This window comes from Schistocerca americana, chromosome 1 (genome assembly GCF_021461395.2).
Source record: "Schistocerca americana isolate TAMUIC-IGC-003095 chromosome 1, iqSchAmer2.1, whole genome shotgun sequence".
NCBI classification, from domain to species: Eukaryota; Metazoa; Arthropoda; class Insecta; order Orthoptera; family Acrididae; genus Schistocerca; species Schistocerca americana.
Window position 1 is genome coordinate 882,010,451 of NC_060119.1, and position 13,387 is coordinate 882,023,837.

The following is a 13,387-nucleotide window of genomic DNA, read 5'->3' on the forward strand; positions in this document are numbered from 1 at the left end:
GGGCTTACTTTCTTAATACTCTATACGGAAAAAGGAAATTTTTTATATTTAACCTTTCGGCCCTTGTGCGCAACTTAACTCGCCGGAAAATACTTTCCTCTCTCAACGACAGCAAGGAGTTTTATTAGGTCTTCTGCAGCAGTATGTAATTTTGTATGTTCGAATACTATAGGATTTGCTCAGTATAATTTTCGTAGACTATTCGAAATGCTGATGCAGTATCTACTAAATCTCTTTTTCAATTAAGTTTTTAACTGTTAAAAGTTCCAGTAGTAACAGCCTTGAACACTGATACATCTTTCACACAACTGGAACTCGAAGATCAATTTGAAGAAACGTTAAAACCAAATGTAACTAAAGAAGTAGAAGTATTACTCAGATCGAAATAAATAGTTTTAAAATTGATACCCGTAGAAGTCAAAGAGTATAGGAATTTTTAATTTTGGAGTGAAATATAGAAGTCACTAGTTAAAGCAGACTTGTACAAATTTGCGTGGCCAATATTAACAAGTAAGAAGCAGTCTAGTGCGGACCTCTAGTGGCTGAAATGAAAACTGCTAAGACGATTTCGTATTTTCTTCCAAAGTCACTTGTGTGTCTTAGCTATCAAGTGACTGCAGAAAGCTCTTTGTTTTCCTGGCTGAGTCTGTAACAGAAGTTGTGTAATTTAAAATTATGAGTGTTTCTAAGCGATTTATCTTTATTATTTTATTTCCCACTCTTTTCATTATGTTACAAATAGTTTTAAGCAATAAAAGATAAGTGAACATCTATTCAAAATATCTGACCTCTATAAAGAATTTGTGCTGGAAATAATTTACCACACGTTAAGGAGAGTTGCTATAGATGTATGTTTGTGTAACTAAATCTTTTATGTATATTAAGTTGCGACAGTATACTTCCATTTCCTTAAATCTATTCTTAATTATTCATTTAGCGCCAACCTACATATCCATACTTCTATGCTCTCCCAGTACTTCTCGAGCCGGCCATTGTGGCCGAGCGATTCTAGGCCCTTCAATCCGGAACCGCGCTGCTGCTGCGGTCGTGGGTTCGAATCCCGCCTCGGGCATGGATGTGTGTCATGTCCTTATGTTAGTCAGGTTTAAATAGTTCTAAGTCTAGGGGACTGATGACCTCAGATGTTAAGTCCCATAGTGCTTAGAGCCATTTGAACCATTTGAAATACTTTCCATGTCTGCTAACATAAAGACCAGATACCTGCTGACTGGCACGAAAAACGCAACACTTCAATTTCTTACAAAACTTGAAATTTATTTTAAATTTATGACACTTTTGTGACACTAATCCAGTATCTTATGACGGAATATTGTGGTACCTCCTAGCTGTGTCCAACAGTGAAAAAAGGAAGACGATTCTAAACAAATTTAACACGTTAAGCCAGATATCCACACTTCAAGGAAATTTTGAGTAAGCTTATAAAGGTAATGCACGTCTGTTTTGATCTTACACTTCACACTTAAATTCACAGATTCCGGAGACGATCTCGGAGGTCTCTGCTTGTACCTTCAGAAGTGCGTGTTGCCACGTCTTGCACCAATGAAGACATTCAACATTTCAGGCATGCTCCTGATTAATGCGGTAATGTCCTGTTGACGAATCATATCCCATTCTTCCAGGAGGGCTTTCCGTAGGTCCTGTAGGGTCTCTGGACAATGCTGAAAGGCTCTTCTCCCAAGCCAGTCCCAATCGTGCTCAATGCTATTCAAGTCAGGGCTTCCTGCAGGTCAACCCATAGCATGAATCTCTCGTTTCATTCACGAACTCTTGCACAATTCCTGCAACGTGTGGGCATGTGACGTTGTGCATTAGTGTAAAATCATTACTAATAAATGGGTCGAAAGTAACAAAATGCTCCAGAAGGATTTCCTCCACTTATCGATGCGCGGCAAGGCTCCCATGCTTCACGAAGACCAAGTCCGTCCTTGCAGGTGTATTGACTCCTGCCCGCATCACCACCCTGAAAAGGCCTCCTGGATGAGAATGTGCTGAGGGAATACCTTTCGCCCGGCTTTCTCCAGACCCTCCCGCTTCAGTCGAAGGGCAAGCCGTGACTCACCTGTGGACAACACTTGATCCCATTGTTGTACTGTCCAGTCAACATGTTCCTTTGCGAATCGCAGTCGAGCTGTGCAATTCTCTCTGGTGAGTTCCTAACCCGTAGCAGGTCTTCTTGACTAAGGATTGGCTTCTCCTTGTCTTCTTCGAACGGTTCTCTCACTAACATTGACCCTTCGAAGGTGGTGGAGTTGATTTCCTGCTTTGATAACGGTGGTGTGTGGGTTACAGAGAACTTGAAGTTCTAAGAAGTGGTCATCTCTCTCCGACTGTTCTTTGTCTCCTTGAGAAGCCTCCAATTTCCCTGTACCTTCGTACGGTTCTGGACATCGTGGAGAGTGTATTCCTCAAGACTCCTGCAACGTAATGAATGCTGTGGCCATCTTCCACCAAAGCAACAGCTTTCGCAGCTTCTTCAGGGCTAAACTGCATATTTACTCCAAAAACCTTATTACGATAACCACAGAAAGATCCTACAAAAATGGTTGAAATGGTTCTAAGCACTATGGTACTTAACATATGAGGTCATCAGTCCCCTAGAACTATTTAATCCTAACCAACCTAAGGACGTCACACACATCCATGCCCGAGGCAGGATTCGAACCTGCGACAGTAGCAATTGCGCGGTTTCAGACTGAAGCGCTTAGAACTGCTCGACCACAGTGGGCGGCAAAGATCCTATAAACACGTGTAATTGACAGGGATACAGTTCAGGGTACAACAATAAGCGGTACAAGAGCGGGAAAACATTATTCGCTCACATTCAGTTATGTGTTTTTCAGGCTGCGTAGGAAACAACAATTGAGGCTAGTGCGATAAACAATCAGCACTTCGCTGTTTGCTAGAAAAGCAATGCCAATAACGTAACCGGTCTCAAGAAATTGGTTGAAGTTTTTCACTTTGAATAATTACATAATTACACAACGATTACACACCATTTACTTGGCGTTGCGTTTTTCGTGGCGTTCAGTGTATTTTAGAGAATCTTTATTTTCCGTCTATTTGGCACGTCAGCATGGTGCAGAGGAGGTGAGGGGCGGGGGGGGGGGGGGGGGGGGGGGCAAGCAACCGACCTTCGGTGCGGCCATAAATGTGTGGGTTGAAGTGGACTTCAGGGCCGAAGCTGCCTCCACCCTCGCTGTTTCGCCCTGCTCAGAGTCAGCCGCGTTAAAGTGACAGGGCGTAGCGCGGCGGACGGCTAGCAGCGCTCGTACAAAAACACAGCGCTACATGAAGGGAAAAAAAATCCACCTTTTGAAGATGGTCTGTCCAAATCTTGAAATTAAACTGGGGCGTTGGTCGCAACATCGGCAAAACTTGGCTGGAGATTGGACGCCGCGGCACTCAGAATCATAAACGTTGGATGACTTGAAGCTTTTCTAAAAACTAGAATGAAGTTAGAATTTTAGTAAGGACACGCAGACGGCTTTTTGCCTGCAAGAACGACTGTCTTGCTGTAACTGCGAGGCCCGTGCAGGCGAAGATGCGTTCCGATCGCTGTTAGCTGCCGCACACAGCCGGCGCGCACGCAGTCACAACTTCAAGTTACTTTAGAGATATGGGTAGGAATGTTTTTCCTTGGTACAATTCAGGAGTCGCGGTATTTGTTAACTTTGCGGAGTTCGTCGTTTCGCTAATTGTTGACCCCAATTAGTTGATTGACCTTCAGAATGCAATTTGCAAGTTTGAATGGCGTTTGCTCTCTCGAGTTCACTCTTCAACAGCACTTTCTGATACACTTTTCGCTTACCCAGTGGCAACATTCATCTCAAGATCCGGAAATTGGTACCAAGATTGGAGCTAAACGTAACTGTTTCTTTAACTTTATATTTAATGTCGTCTTGTTGAAGGTTTTCACACTTGAATGCACACTACGGGAAATAAATAGCATCTTTCATAAACCTGCGTTTTCATTCTATAATTAGAGGTCCCATTAACTAATATGTGGTGTTGTGTGGTGGTTGACCTTTGTATTTCGTGCAAGACTATCAACTTTTAAAGGTGGGCCTACACCTGTTAACATTAGATTTAGTAAGATGTTATCAATTGTGCGACTTGTTTCATTACCCTTTAAAAATAAATTCCCATGATAGCATAAGGAGCACCACTCCGTTTTCCGATTACGGGGACTTTACTTTTGTATATCAGGAGTATGAAGAACTACGACCACAACCACTCCACCCCACAACAAGAGTGTATCAGGTGGACATGTAGCCTTCAGGCACATGTCTCACAGGGCGGTTGTGGGTTTGTTGTTAGTACTCACCTGGCCTGCACCTGTTTGGCTATTGGTTATAATAATTCAAACAGTTTTTCAATATGCCAAGACATTTATTTACCACCAGAACTATCCTTGGAACGTGTGCCACTCGTAATCAAGATCACTTTGAGTAATAGTCGTGCAAAACAGATGTAAAAAATAATTGAAATGCATATTATATACTCCACGCACACGAATACGTACGTCTTCTCCGTGCACGTTCACCTTCAGATTTCCCAGCTGCTTCTTTCTGTTAGGCCGTTCTGGAGTCTCTGTATTCGAACAATAGCCAATGAAAGGAGAGAAAATGGACGATTCCTCATAAGGAATGGCAATGGCAGACGAGAAACTTACACTACTGGCCATTAAAATTGCTACACCAAGAAGAAATGCAGATGATAAACGGGTATTCATTGGACAAATATATTACACTAGAACTGACATGTGATTACATTTTCACGCAATTTGGGTGCATAGATCCTGAGAAATCTGTACCCACAACAACCACCTCTGACCGTAATAACGGCATTGATACGCCCGAGCATTGACTAAAACAGAGCTCGGATGGCGTGTACAGGTACAGCTGCCCATGCAGCTTCAACACGATACCACAGTTCATCAAGAGTAGTGACTGGCGTATTGTGACGAGCCAGTTGCTTGGCCACCATTGACCAGACGTTTTCAGTTGGTGAGAGATATGGAGAATGTGCTGGCCAGGGCAGCAGTCGAACATTTTCTGTATCCAGAAAGGCCCGTACAGGACCTGCAACATGCGGTCGTGCATTATCCTGCTGAAATGTAGGGTTTCGCAGGGATCGAATGAAGGGTAGAGCCACGGGTCGCAACAAATCTGAAATGTAACGTGCACTGTTCAAAGTGCCGTCAATGCGAGCAAGAGGTGATCGAGACTTGTAACCAATGGCACCCCATACCATCACGCCGGGTGATACTCCAGTATGGCGACGACGAATACACGTTTCCGACGTGCGTTCACCGCGGTGTCACCAAACACGGATGCGACCATCATGATGCTGTAAACAGAATCTGGATTCATCCGAAAAAAATGATGTTTTTCCATTCGTGCACCTAGTTTCGTCGTTGAGTACACCATCGCAGGCACTCCTGTCTGTGATGCAGCGTCAAGGGTAACCGCATCCATGATCTCCGAGTTGATAGTCCATGCTGCTGCAAACGTCGTCGAACTGTTCGTGTAGATTGTTGTTGTCTTGCAAACGCCCCCATCTGTTGACTCAGGGATCGAGACGTGACTGCACGATCCGTTACAGCCATGCGGATAAGATGCCTGTTATCTCGACTGCTAGTGATACGAGGCCGTTGGGATCCAGCACGGCGTTCCGTATTATCTTCCTGAAACCACCGATTCCATATTCTGCTAACAGTCATTGGATCTCAACCAACGCGAGCAGCAATGTCGCGATACGATAAACGGCAATCGCGATAGGTCTCAATCCGACCTTTATCAAAGTCGGAAACGTGATGGTACGCATTTCTCCTCCTTACACGAGGCATCACAACAACGTTTCACCAGGCAACGCCGGTCAACTGCTGTTTGTGTATGAGAAATCGGTTGGAAACTGTCCTCATGTCAGCACGTTGTAGGTGTCGCCACCGGTGCCAACCTTGTGTGAATGCTCTGAAAACTAATCATTTGCATATCACAGCACCTTCTTCCTGTCGGTTAAATTTCGCGTCTGTAGCACGTTATCTTCGTGATGTAGCAATTTTAATGGCCAGTAGTGTATTTGTCAGTCGTTACCACGAGCTAATACGTATCGTTCAGTCGAATTTATCCCACATTAAGCAAAAATGCAATTTCCATATGCCGCGTTAGTTGGCTGGAAGGACTGTCTTCCACCAAATCGTCATCATGTTTCAGATTTTGCAGGTCTCAGCATCGAGCCAATTAGCCTAAAATATTACCTCACTATTATTTCTTGTATTGATGTTCTCTCGTTTACTACTCAGACACTGGCGTTGCTATTCGTTCGTATTAGACTATGGTTATTGAGGGAAGGGGCAGGAATGTCAATCAGTAAAGCATTTTCTATGCTTCATACATTGACAACAGTGAGCCAACTATTATATACCTTAACCTCACTGTTGTTCCTCTGAATTAGGCGTGTTAGTTCAGTGAATATTCCAACGGGCAGTTATTTCAAAGCGTTTTGTCGTGAGTTACCGTTGTCCGCATGCACCTAGGAAGAAATGAGAGGAATGATGCATCTTCTGTGTCGTAAAAATGATTAGAGTTATGGAGATTATTCGTAGAATGCAGTTTCAGTGCGGTGAAGGTAGTCGCAGTGAACGAAAACTGTACGAACGGATAAAGCGCTTTAGAGGTGTTCATGGATTTGTCAATGACGAAGGGCGTTCGGGCAAGCCATTCACTTCGAAAATGGACAGGAATATCAAGACGATTGAGGGAATGGCTGATGTTGGATGAACGTATTATATTGTGCATGAATTGAAGACACGTTTCAATATTTGCAATGATCCACGAATCTATAATTTATACACATTAGGTACCACGTCAACTGACGAAAAAACATTCAGGGTCGTGTAGATGATGATATTACTTTTAAGGTGTTGTGAAGACGGAAGACAAAACTTTCCGAGTCGCTTAGTAACCGTTAATTAGACAACTGTCCAGTAAATGGCGGGGCACTCTGTGGAAACGATCATCATCGCATATAGAAAAAAGGTTCAAAAGCCAGATTGGTGGAGGAATGTTGATATTGACAGTGTTTTGGTGTATGAAAAATAACCACTGACTACACCCATAAACTACAAACAGTGAAGATTGACATCTACTGTGAACTAATGCGAACTGTCGAAATGAAAACAAAGAGGAGAGGGAAGCTTTCAAGTGGTGTGATTTTGGTTCATGATAATGCCCGCATCGAGAAAACAATCCAGTGAATTCAAAATATTGTTTTTGAGCAGCAGGAGCAGTTCTCATTTGATGGACTGTAATCTTTTTTGTCTGGTGAAGGATCACCTGTGTGAACTCAAAATTTTTCTTGAATGACGTAGTTGTAGCTGCGGTGTGGAATTGGATATGTCAAAAAACAGCACTGGCAGACGTTATAAGAGAGGCGATGTGCATCACAGAAAGATTTTCTAACGAAATTTCGAGAGAGCAATTTCTGGGGAGAGTCGGACAACATATTACGTTCCCCCACACACGCCTCACATAATGACCAAGACGAGAAAATTCGAGATATGTGGCTTGCAGAGTATGATGCAGATGAAGGGCGTCATATTACTTGTAAAATTACAGTTCGATTTTGAAACGCCAGCTAAACCCGCTGGGCAGAACAGGTGATTAGGATTGTGGAAAGTGCCAAATAAGGTTGGGGTCAGTTTCCCTTAAAATTATAATTTATTGTAATTTAATAACACATTTACAGCCAAAGCGGCACTACGAGTTTCAAACGCCAAATCTTTCACGGGTGAAGGCCTCCAAACATGAAATCTTAAGAATCAACAAGGTAAATTTCAAGTGACTGAAAACACGCAGTTACAATTACAAATTACAAATATATATATATATATCACAGCTAGGGTCAAAGCCTCAACGCAAGGTTTGACAGACAAACGTAAGCAAGATGCAATACCAACGGCTGAAGGCCGACAATAAAATTTTCAAGATTTTAAAATAAATTACCATAACATTTCAAAGGCAGAAGGCCGCAATGTTTAAGAATAAGGTTCCAAGCCGCAATGTTTAAGCTTGAAAGGTAATTTTAAGATTAAGGTTCCAAGGCTGAGGGCCCATAGTTAATTTTCCAAAATAAAAAAAAATATAACCATAAGCCTTAAGTTTTAAGTAGCTGAAACTGGACTAAAAGAAAAGACAACACAACGCCAATGACCTTTCAGCAAGTATCCACTTGCCGTAATTCAAACTTACGTATATAAAACTCAGTAAAACCCAGAAATTGTCTTTTAGCATTGCCTATGATAGATTATAAACAGATAATTAAACACCGGTGATAAAAACAGTAAAAACAACAGCACTCAGAAGCCTCCAGGGGGTTGGTCTGCCCTCGTTCACTTAGGTGAGACAGGTGGTGAGCCTAACTACACTTGATCCGTCAGAGCTCAACCAAGGGACAGCCACGGACCGATCGACAAATGACTTGCCGCCACCAACCGGTACATGAGAAATCAAACACAAAATGTTACAGGCGTGATTATCCACAATGGTAAGGACACTGCCAGAAATTACGTTAGTGGCCAGGTCAGGTAACCGGAACACTAATAGCCACGAGGCAGAAAATTCCGCTGGTGCACTTGAATTGTAGTCAAACAATATAGTTAATTCCACCGCATGGCGGCTAAATGTCAGCAATGCAAACACTCGGTGTTGCTCACAGGAAAACCTCCCCAACAGCGAATCACCGAAACGAACCACACAACATGAATGGACGTGGCTTGGGTACTTGAAACCACTACTCAACTTTGACGTCCTGTGTCGGTGAACCATGAAGCTCGTAGCAATCGGACAGCTCCACACACACTCCAACACTACGCAGGGACCGCCAGCAGACCCAACCAACTGCACTGCATGGAGATAACTTCCCTGGTCCGCAGCAACCGACCGACTAGTCACAGAACGCTGACAAAATCTAAAATAGTCGTCAGTGGAAATAACGCCAACTACACACACAACCTGACAAACACTTGCACGAAGACCTGAACGATACCAACAGTAACTAAGCATGCATGAAGACAAATCGGGAGTCGATGCACACACACACAGCCGACTCATGAACGATCAGCGAGCCAAAACGCGTCGTCTGGTAGGACGACCAACCGACGATCCACCAAGACCGTGGCCCGGCTCAAGTGATGCGTGGCGGCAATGGTCGGGTGACCCATGTCGACGCAACCTCACTGCTGCTCCAACTCGACTGCACTAGTGCCGCATTGCAACTCTCTGACTGGCAGCTCCGGTCTGCGCTCCAGACGCGTTCCAACTGACTGGCAGACCCGAACTTGCGACCTGAACTTGCTGACGACAGACAACGACCGAGAAGTAATAACAAATGGCTCTGAGCACTATGCGACTTAATTTCTGAGGTCATCAGTCGCCTAGAACTTAGAACTAATTAAACCTAACTGACCTAAGGACATCACACACATCCATGCCCGAGCCAGGATTTGAACCTGCTACTGTAGCGGTCGCCCGGTTCCAGACTGTAGCGCCTAGAAGCGCACGGCCACTCGGCCGGCGAAGTAATAACAATCGAGCAAAGATACTACGAAAGGGGATATATCGATACGAGCTGCTAACGCCACTCACGGTCAGGCAAATCAGCAGCTCAGTGACAGTAGTAATTAAAATTAACTTAGTGAGGTGGAAGTACGTTAAAAGCAGGGTGTAAAATAAATGATGGCGGGAACATGAGCCATGCACGGCTCAGGTTTCGCAATAAGCGTCAAACATTTGTTAAATAATATCTTTGTGTATGGTATTTTAGGGGCTTACAATCTTTTTAAATTCGCATATTCCTGTATTCTATTCACATAACATCCTTGATGCATGGGTTTTATTGTCATATAACTCTTCAGAAAGACTTGATAATTCCATTAGATGATGAATCAAGGTATATTACAGGAAGTTGATCGAAAACGATTTCAGAATTATTTTTCCATTCATTTATTGTTTTCTTACTCATTCACCATACCTGTAATCAGTAAATTAGTAGACGAATAAGTACAACGTCATTTCATTATACACTGGAAAACATTAATTTAATAATCTTCTATGAATACTGGCAGATAAATGGAAAATAAAAATAATAATTGGGTCTCGAACGTTGGCACAAAAATATAAAGCTATGACGCCATCCACTTCTTTTTCTTTCACACTGATATATTTTTATTAAATTTTTGGAATGACGTTTTGAAGTTTTAGTAATGGACATCAAGCATTTTCATGTTTAGCAACAACTGCCCATAAATTGTGTATTTACAACGTGTGTATACGTACAAAATACTTTAAATCAAATATTGCTACACCCACACTCGCACTCACACACACACACACACACACACACACACACACACACACACACACACACACACGCACACACTAAACAAAAGAAGACAGTAACAGAAGTAGCAAAATCCAGCTTTGTGCCATTGGTAGACTTATATGTATTGTAGAAGAAACCAGCTCCAACAACACAATCATTCAAAAAATAATTACTCATTCACAACCAAAAGTATCTATGATCCTGTTATAGGTAACTTTGATGTGATGGTCACCAAAGTACGGATACTAAATGACCTTCTTCACACTTATTCTATCTGTAGGTCTGTAAGTTAACATTTTTCTTAATAAATCAGTTGAAAGTTAACTATGTGGGGACTATATAAATGATTTATAATGAAGTAAAATTTACTAATAACATTTATTTTACTAAACCAGACTTAAATTATGCTAAACAAGTTATTGATTGACTACAGTAAACAACTAACAGGTGGTTTGAGACTACAATGGACAAGGATCCTGGGTGGCAGGAGTGAGTCAAGTACTCTGGTCCTAAAAATGCGGATAACGCAATATGAATTGATCAGACACTGGGCAGACTTTGATTGATAAAATCTACTGTAGTTTCACTACATAGGTACAGCTGAGAGCAAGTGGCGATTGAGATTTGTGCACCCTGACAATGCCGGAGTGGTAGTACATTACCCTCTCTGCTTCATGTGGCAATGTAACTTGCAACTGGATAGATGGGTGTAGAGGAGGCAAGATGTGTGAATCGATCGCGGCCACGAAAGAAATGCAAAACTCTCACGGTCTAGCAGTCAGGCAGATGGATCGCAATTTACTCTCTACCAGAGCCCTGAAATCACGTTAGATTTCAATGTGTGACACACCAGTTTGCTGGTCGTACCAAGGACCAATTTGGCTCACTTATATGACAGAGGGCACAAGAATACCAAATGTCAAGACTGATAAATCAAAACAAGTAAGTGTGCCCTCGGCAAACGAATATTCCAAGTTGTCTGAAGTCACACTGTCAGTACAATAAGAACTTTGCCACAGGTTCCCCAGTCTAAACTACTCGCAAGTGAAGTCAGTCTCAGGACAGGTAACAAGCACCAGCCACACATGCCATAGCCTTGACTGGAAGTACTTTTATCAGACCAAAGTCGGAAAAAAAAATTCCATTTTCCCACAAACTGCATGAATGACACTGCCTTCTAGAGGCTCTAAATCTCCTCTTGCACACGACAGCATAAACTCACGTCGAACCAGGGCAAGAGTTAAGAAACCTGCATCTAAGAAAATCGCCAATTACTGGCTTTTTCTCAAGTTTTTTTCAGAGGGGGGGAAGACGATTTTCTCTGAAGTCATGTTGCTTCCCAAGACAACAAGTGAACAGATACAATCTTAAAGATCTTGATCTAAATCGCCTGTGCCTTGCAGCTTGTTAGTCCTAGTTGTGAGATGTAATATAGATTCTATCTCTAAACGTTTCTCAAGTGCTGGAGTTTCTTATATAAATGAGGCTGCTGATGGAAGTGGTTCACAGGCCTATTTGCAGTAACGGCAAACACAAAACTAATTGAATTTTTATTATGTGTGACTCTGCACACAACGCCCAGTTTATGACTCCACTGTGTAGATGCGTTTCTTTAGTCTGTCACCCCCAGCCCAGGCCTCTTCTGGCACAGTGGCAGGTAGCTCGGCATTGTTCGGCTGCCCTGTCTGCACCGTATGGCTGTGGGCCTGTCAAGCAAGATTTACTGGGGGGTGAGCTTGCTGCCAATTGCTTTCAACTCCCAACATGCCGATTCTATAAACTAAGAGCCATAAAATCACCTCATACTTTTAGCCCCCTATCAGGCTCCATCGACATCTGCTCAGGCTGTTAACTTTCTAGAGTCTCGCTCAAGGTGCATAAGGGGGTAAAAAAAAAAAAAACTTTAATAATTTTCCATATACGAAAAAATAGGTGAGAGAGTATCTTGTCCTCTCTCACAGACATTAAATTCTTCGTGCAACTGCTCAAATTTTCTTGAGTCAATTTAAGGAATGATCGCTTTTAATCTGGTGATTTGAGACATCAGGCCATGTTTCTTCTGTGGATGTTTTTAATATACGGAAGACCCTAAAAGTCAGTCTATTTCTATATCTCCTTGAAATAATGGCTTCTTTGTTGTCATTTCTGCGCATATACATCCAATAGATCATACATCAATTGGACATGAGTATTTAAGAGAGCCCAATAAAACTTCAGCAGCTCTATATCAAAGGGATACTCTGAGTGGGATGCGGAAGGCACACCCCAATCCTAAATCAGCTACTTAAATGACTCCATTTGGTCCTAGAAGTAAATTCTGTGGTTTCAGATCTCCATGAATTATTCTTCGTTTGTGGCAATGCAGCACACCCAATGTGATCTTGTACACATAGGACTACACAACGTCTGGTGCAAGATAATTCCCACCTCCAAGCCACTCTAGGTATTGCATCAAATCCATATCCAAATACTCAAAAATAAGATACAATCTACCACTTTCCATAATAAAATCATCCAGTCTAACAATGTTTGGATGCATTAGCTCTTTTAGTAACTACGCCTTCCTCCTAATTTTCCAACCTAATCCTTTTTGTGCAACGTATTGCCCAGTCTTTCTATTTCGTCCTTTATAAACCACTCCATACGTACCTTCGCCAATCTTCTCGAACTTGGTAAAATCGTTCATTTTACCACCAGTCAGTTTCGTACAACTGATACCTGTTGCGTGATTAGCTAACACCACAATAGTACACTAATAACTATTTAAACAAGATGAATATATCGACTGACCCACCACTTCGGTTGGATTGTTCATTCTCTAATAGGCACATAATACCTCGAAAACTTTGACCGTCGTTTTCTTAGAAACGGTGGAGTATCTATGGAAAAGCAGAGACACGTGTTTGCTCATTTTGATCCCTCTTCCACTGTGTGAAGTTTATAGGGAATTGGCTTATGGCACTTGCAGTATTCTCCTTGTGAG

The 13,387-nt window shown here is 42.4% G+C and overlaps 1 pseudogene; it reads right to left on the reverse strand.

The window, feature by feature from the left end:
* Positions 1-586: 586 nt before the first annotated feature.
* On the reverse strand, positions 587-13,090 carry LOC124594876 (annotated as a pseudogene).
* Positions 13,091-13,387: the final 297 nt, after the last annotated feature.